Source organism: Bos mutus, chromosome 5, assembly GCF_027580195.1.
Source record: "Bos mutus isolate GX-2022 chromosome 5, NWIPB_WYAK_1.1, whole genome shotgun sequence".
Classification (NCBI taxonomy): domain Eukaryota; kingdom Metazoa; phylum Chordata; class Mammalia; order Artiodactyla; family Bovidae; genus Bos; species Bos mutus.
Genome location: NC_091621.1, coordinates 80666441 through 80674260, shown reverse-complemented (window position 1 = coordinate 80674260; position 7820 = coordinate 80666441). Strand labels below are relative to the sequence as shown.

General features: G+C 43.5%; 1 protein-coding gene across 3 annotated transcripts in view; it reads left to right on the top strand.

The window, feature by feature from the left end:
* Positions 1-557: 557 nt before the first annotated feature.
* The window catches only part of EPS8 (EGFR pathway substrate 8, signaling adaptor), a 196986-nt gene continuing 189723 nt past the window's right edge, over positions 558-7820 (top strand). The window contains exon 1 of one of the 3 annotated variants that reach the window (XM_070371150.1): positions 558-821. The gene's annotated coding sequence lies outside the window, so the exon portion shown is untranslated. The remainder of the gene's footprint in view (positions 822-7820) is intronic. The other 2 variants (XM_070371146.1, XM_070371147.1) reach the window with 2 other exon arrangements.

Sequence of the window (7820 nt, the reverse complement as noted above, 5' to 3'; positions counted from 1 at the left end):
GGGACCGAATGGAGGCCCCCTTGGGTGCCACTAGTTGATGGCATGAGTTGGGGAGAAAAATAAAAAGAAGAGACAAAAGGGGGGAAAAAATGGTGGTAGGGTCCTGGGAGGAAGACAGAGGCTGGAGGGTCTTTGGGTGCGCCGGGTTTACTGTTCGCAGGTTAGTGGCCACGACGTGGGCACCAGGACCTGGGCCGCTCCCTCCGCCCGGAGCATCCACTCTTGCCCGGGGCAAACCTCTTGCTCTCCTCCCCTTCCAGCGCCTCCCGGCTGCTAGTCGGTCCTGCTAGGGCACTTCTGGAAACACGTCGGCGGCTCAGAACTTCGGTCCGACTTTGATCGTGGCCTTGATAGCTCCGCGAGGTGCCCTGCCCTCTCTCCTCCTGCCCCTCTCCCGCCCACCCGGCCTCCGGGCGCGTTCGCCTCCCGCGCTGGGGTAGACCAGTTAATCGGCTGCTCGGCTGCCGCCAAGACCCGGAGAGCGGAGCTGGGCTCAGGGCGCGCGGCGCGTGCTCGCGGGCTCGCTCCGGGAACTGGGCGTGCGCGGCGCGCGGCCGATTCAGCGGGCGAGCCGGCGAGCGGGCGTGCAGCTCCAGACTTCCCCGGCAGCGGCGGCGGGCGAGGCAGTCTCGTCGAGTGCGAGGCCGGCGCTCAGCTCGCCCCGGGAGACCGGTTCTCCTCGGCCGGGCGCCGACGGCGGCCCGCGGCTCGCAGAGGACTGGGAGGGAGCGGTCCGGGTCGGGGGCTTTCTCCCGCCGCCTCCCGCCGGGTGAGGGCTCGAGGAGCCTCCGGGGAAGCGCGGCCCGGAGGGCGGATTCGAGGTAAGAGCCCCTCGGAGAAGGGCGCCTACCGGGGTCCCGCGTCTCGGACTCTTCCGTCGATTTTCAAAACCCGCCTTTGTGTGCCGAGATGGAGCGGTGCCAGGCGCCGCGTCCGCCTTCGTTCACTCTGACTGCTTTCAACTGGTGTCGGGAGCCAGGTGTGCTAGGGCGCTGCCTCCGGAGCGAGCCCGCGCGCGGGTCCCGGGCGTCCCGAGCCGGTGCCCGCCCTCCGCGCTCGGGGCTCCGGCAGGGTGGGCGGAGGAGACGCACACGGTCCTTGTCTTATTTCCCGGTAACCTGAGCTTCCGCAGGTACACCTGCGTTTCTCTGGTCCTCCGGACGACTCCAGGGCCGTATATTCTTCTCCCGGCTTGTCTGAGACTTGGGCTTTCATAGAGCTACCCCCTCCATCCCCACATTGGTGGGGGTGTGTGTATGTGGTCTTTTCCAACTGACACTTTGCAACAAGATCCCGCCATCGTATACCCCTCCAATTTCGAGAGAGCACGTTGTTTGTGTGTAGTTGTCACTCCTAATTCCTGGTTACTTTCCTTTCTTAGCGGCTTCACTCGGCTCACTTACCATTTTACTTTTGGGGAGATGGCCCTTCTGGAGTCTTTGTCAGTAAATGCCTTCGGAGTGGGTTTCCAAGACCCTGCCCGCTCCTCCTACCCTCTCACTTTCTTCTCTCCTTTCAAGGACTCCCTGTATGCAGAATCTTGCCAGGGTTCGTCCCCTGCCTTGCATTGTTTGTCAAATCCTTTCCCCATGGTACCCACAGCCTCGCTGGACTCTCTTTGGGGGTTGGATGATGTATTAGGTATGAGGATTTGAACCCCTTAGGCGTCAAGAGCGGTAGAGCATTAGAAATTGGAATTCACCTTTACAAAATGTATTTCCATGAAATGTATTATTGGTTTTCTTTTGACGGTTTCAGTCCTCACCTCAGATAATAAGAGGAATAGCTAATCCTGAAGAGTTCAGATAAAACTTCGTTTGAGACGCGTGTGACTACTTTGGTTTTGGCTTTATTTTGGGGGGAAATAGAAGAATTGGAATTCCTAGTAGTCTTCTTTATATACATATAACAAAGTAGCTGTGTTGTGTATTGCTTCTAAAGTATTTCCATTGAAAGGATACCATTCTTCTACAGGGAACTGGGTTTTGTAAAGTGTGAACCGGTAATTTAGATCATGTGGTCATTTAAAATTAAAGGCTGTTTTGTCCTTTCTCACCTATTTTCTATTTGGAATTGGAGTTTTCTGGACATATTACTATAGTTCTTATGTAGCTGGTATGGGAAATTTTGGGTCATGGGTTCACATTTTTACTTGGCAATTTGAAAAATAACCCACTTTGTAGACTTGCCATGTAAAGGGTAGGGTAGAATGTATCACAAATATAATAACATTTTATAGACTGCTTTTAGTGCAGAATTCAGAAATTAAGACTTCTAAAAATTCCACAAATCATTCTCTTCATAGAAGAAAAGGAAAGATAACTTGCTTTTAATTCCAGTGTTGTGAGATAACTCACAATATTTGATACATCCTCATTGTAATCTTTTTTCTCCCACTTTTCAGTGTCATTGAATATCATTATATAGTAATTTTCATCCTTTTACTAATATTGGGGGATTATTTTAAGTTGTATTTAGCATGAAGTTTCTTCAAAATGGTTTATTCTTGTTTGTTTCCTGTTGGGAATCTAATGCCAAATTTTGAACACTTGGCTTGTTTCCGATCAAATGTAAAGATTTTTATTTTTTTTATCTCTAGATTTTCCTGCTTTCAATTTTTTGTCTAGGCTAATACTTTTCAGGTATCAGTTCTTTTTTTTTTTTTTAATGCTATGGCATAGGCTTCCTGCCCTTTCCTTTCAGTGATTTTATGTGGTACATTTCAAATAGTAATCTGTTCCTTTTCTTTCATTATTTTACACCCGTGTTCACCCACTACTTTAAACTTTTTAAAAAAATTTACCAATTTTTTTTGGCCATGCAGCATGCAGAATCTTAGTTCCTGAATTAGGAATCGAACTCACGCCCCCTCCGGTGGGGCAGGAGAGTCTTTACCACTGGATCACCAGGGAAATCCTCACCCACTACTTTTTATTCTTCTTCTCCAGACTCTTCTGTTTTCTTCATTTATCTACTTTAATTCTGCAGCAGCTCACTTGAACCACGGCGTGTATGAGGAAATACATTAAGAGTATCCAGAATAAAAGATGATGGTTTTTCTTAAGGTCTTGGTTTAGATGCTTGAAGTTTTGTCAGATGGATATTTTAGCACTGATTTGATTTATATAAAGTTAGTCAGCTTTTTGGAGTTGTGTTAAGCATACAACTATGTTTGGGTCATCAGAAGGCAACACAAGTAAATGATAATTACAAACTTTCAGACATCTGCAATGGTATGTAAGAGGAAAAAGAATTTTAATTTTAGTTAAGTACTTCACTTAGGGTACATCCCTGCAGGGAATTCCTGTGTGAAATTGTTTGCAGCTGTTAGTGATTGAAATTATTTCCTTCAGAAAAATTCTGTAATGGAGTAGTTGTAAACATTTGAGGTTTAGTGTATCCATGGAAGGTGTGAGGTTCTTCCATGCTTTACTACAGCCTCTTCAGTGTTTTCTAGATACATTCTTAAATGGTATTTTTAAAAACATATTTTGTTTTTTAGATCAGATTTATAGAAAAAGTGTGAAGATAGTAAAGTGACATCTCATATACCTCCGTATTGTTCCCCTATTACTATCCTGCATTAGTATTTGTTACATCAATGAGACGGTCTTGGTACATTGCTGTTTAGTCACTGAGTCCTGTCTGACCCTTTTGCAGCCCCCATGGGCTATTGTCCCGCCAAGCTCCTCTGTTCTTGGGATTTCCCAGGCAAGAATACTGGAGTGGGTAGCCACTTTCTTCTCCAGGGGATCTTCCTGCCAGAGGGATCAAACCTGCATCTCCTTTTTTTGCCAGGCAAATTCTTTACCGCTGAGCTACCAGGGAAGCTCGATGGTACATTACTACAAACAAAAGTTTATACTTTAGATTTCCTTAGTTGTAACTAATGTGCCTTTTCTTTTCCAGGACCTGTCATCTTGGGTGTCACATTGCACTCAGTTGTCACATGTCCTTAGGCTTCTCTTGGCTGTGACAGTTTGTTAGACTTTCCTTGTTTTGGATGCTTTTTACAGTTTTGAGGAGTACTGGTCAGGTATTTGGAGAATGCCCTGTATAGGAATTAGTCGAAATTCTCCTCCTCAGATTGAGGTTTTGGGTTTTTGAGGGGAAGGTCATAGGGTACAGTGCTACTTTGATCACGTAGTGTAAACGGTGCTTACTACCTCAGTTGGTAAAGAATCTGCCTGCAATGTAGGAGACCCTGGTTCAATTCCTGGGTTGAGAAGTTATGCTGGAGAAGGGATAGGCTACCACTCCAGTATTCTTGGGCTTTGCAGTGGCTCAGCTGGTTAAGAATTGGCCTGCAATGCGGGAGACCTGGGTTCGATCTCTGGTAAAGAATCACCTGCAATGCGAGAGACCTGGGCTCGATGCCTGGGTTGGGAAGATCCCATGGAGAAGGGAAAGGCTACCCACTCCAGTATTCTGGCCTGGAGAATTCCATGGACTGTATAGTCCATGGGGTCGCAAAGAGTCAGACACAACAGAGTGACTTTCACTTCACTTTCACTATCAGGCATGATTTATCACTGTTGATATTGATCTTGATCACCTGGCTGCAGTAGTATTCGTTTTCTGCACTGAAAAGATTGCTCTTTTTTTTTTTCTTTAAATTCTGTTTCTTAGAGGGACGTCACTGTGAACAGCCTATACTTAAGAAGTGGAGAATTATGCTTCTCTTTCTTACGTGTAGATTATATATATACATTTTTTGGAATTTTTTTGCATGGAATATTTGTCTCTTTCCTCCATTTATTAAGGGCTTCCCTCATAGCTCAGTTGGTAAAGAATCTGCCTGCAATGCAGGAGACCCTGGTTTGATTCCTGAGTCAGGAAGATTCCCTAGAGAAGGGATAGGCTACCCATTCCAGTGTTCTTGAGCTTCCCTTGTGGCTCAGCTGATAAAGAATACCCCTGCAATGTGGGAGACCTGGGTTTGATCTGTGAGTTGGGAAGATCCCCTGGAGAAGGGAAAGGCTACCCACTCCAGTATTCTGGCCTGGAGAAAACCATGGACTGTATGTATAGTCCATGGGGTTACAAAGAGTTGGACATGATTGAGTGACTTTCACTCACTCACACTCCATTTATTAATTTACTCAATCATTTGCTTATATTGGTCTGGACTCCTGGGTATACTTATATTTGTACTTTGGGTTGGAATCCAATACTACTTTATTTTGTTCCCCAAATTGTTTCAGTTTTGGACACTGTGAGCTCTTTAAGTTGGTTCCTGTCTTCCTTTGACAGCTCTCTATTAATGTAAGGTTTTTTTAAAAAATATTTCCTTACTTTCTAACATTAAAAGATGCTCCAAGATTATCTTCTATATTTCTGTTTCCTGCCCCAGCCCTAGGGTTAGCCAGAAAGAATCTGCTTCATCTTCTTCGGAAGTGATGTTAGAAGCCAAGATCTGGGTTCTAGGTATTCTTTTTTTTTTTTTTTAATTAGTATTATTTTTGATTTAGTATAATTGCTTTACAATGTTATGTTCATTTCTGCTGTACAGCGGTGTGGATCAGCTATATGTATACATATATGCCCCTCCCTCCCACCCCTCTAGGTCATCACAGACTCTAGGTATTCTTGCTGCTACTGAGGTGTCCTTACTTCTAGAATCTCTCATCTGACAGCAGGGAATGCATATGTGTGTATACAAATGCCTGTAGATATACTTAGCTCTGCATGTTTCTCTATGTAACCATGTGTATCTGTGTGCATGTGCTCAGTCCAGTCCAACACTTTGTAGCTCCATGGACTAGAGTCCATCAGGCTCCTCTGCCCATGGAACTCTCCAGGCAAGAATACTGGACTGGAGTGCCATCTCCTCCACATGCATATCTATTTTAAGCTAAATATGAGTTCACATGGTTGTCTCTTACTCCGCCTAATCCATTACCACCTATGTCATTGTGGCTTTCTTTCCTCGCTTACCTGTAAATTCACTCTAACAGGGAGAAGACACCTGGCTTTCACCATCTGCCATCCATTCACTTAATTGTTCAAACCCATTGTGTGTACAACAGTATCAAAATTGTTAGCCTGTGCTTTCTTTAGAAAGAGGAGGAAACAGCTTTATCAACTAGAGTACAGTGCTTATGTGCTATTCCTTTACAGATTCCACTTAGTCTTAGAGATGCCACCCCTTTCCCTCCCATCCTTTTAAGTGAGGTTGTTGCACACATTTATGATACAGGTAGATACTTTTGTCACATCCTAAATTCCATCTTGGGATCCCCACACCTTCTAAGTGATTTTTTAAAAATTTACATATATTGTTTCACTCTTTGTTTTGTGAAGTTCTGTGGGTTTTGACAAACGTGTAATTTCATTTGTTTATCTACAGAAGGATCATACCGAATAATTTCAACACTTAACCATCTTCTGTGTTTCACATATCACGCCCTTAACCCCTCCCCCTGGCAGCCACTGATTTTTTTTTTTTTTTTTTTTTACTGTCTCTATAGTTTTGCCCTTTCTGGATATCATATCACTAAAATCATACAGCCTTTTCCGATTGGCTTCTTTCACTTAGGAATGTGCATTGAAGGTTCATTCATGTCTTGTGGTTTGATATCTCATTTCTTTTTATCGTGTAATAATATTGCATTGTATGGATGTATCCACAGTTTGTATTTATTCATCTGTTAAAGGGTATCTTGCTTGCTTCTGATTTTTGGCAGCTATGAGTAAAGCTGCTATGATTATTCATGGGTAAATTTTTGTGTGGACAAAAGTTTTCAGATCAGTTGGATAAATACCTAGGAACACAATTGTTGGATCATATGGTAAGATTCTGGTTAGCTTTGTCACATATTACCAATCTGTTTTCCAGAGAAACTGTACATCTTGCATTTCTACCAGCAGTGAATGCAAGCTCCCACTGCTCCTCATCCTTCTTAACATTTGATATTATCAGTTTTTTTTATTTTATCCGTACTAATAAGCACACAGTAAAATCGCATTGCTTTAATTGGCCCTTTCCCTAATGGCATTTAATGTTAAGCATCTTTTCATATGCCATTTTCCATCTGTGTATTTCTTTGATGAGATGTCTGTTAGGAACTTTTGCCCATTTTAAAATAGATCTCTGCTTTCTTTTTGGCTGTGCTGTGTCTTCCTTGCTATGCAGAGGCTTTCCCTAGTTGTGACAAGTGGGGCCTACTCTCTAGTTGCAGTGCTTGGGCTTCTCACTGGGGGGCTTCTCTCGTTGTGGAGCATAGGCTTTATGGTGCAAGGGCCCAGTAGTTGTGGCAATGGGGCCTAAATGCCCCACAGTATATGAGACCTTAGTTCCCAGACCAGGAATCAAACCTGTGTCCCTTGCATTGCAAGGTGGATTCTTAATGACTGGACCACCAGGGAAGTCCTATTTTCTATTGTTGAATTTTAAGAATTCTCTCTATATATATTTTTGGTACAAGTGCTTTATCAGATACTTGTTCTGCAAGTGTATTTTTTCTAGAGTGGCTTGTCTTTTTGTTCTCTTAACAGTGTCTTTACAGAGCAAATATATTTAATTTTAATGAAGGCCAACTTATCAGTTTTATGGATAGGCTTTTGGTGTTGCATTTAAAAACTCATTGGCAAATTCAAGATCACCTAGATTTTATCCTATTTTCCCACCCCTTAAAAGTTTTATAGTTTTGTGTTTTGCTTTTAGATATATGACTCATATTGAGTTAATTTTTGTACAAAGGGTGAAGTCTGTGTCAGACTCATTTTTTTCCTGCTGGTGGATTTCAAGTTGTACCAGTAGCTAGTAAATGTAATATTTTAAGTAAAGTAGATTATAAATTAGGTTTACAGTGGAAAGG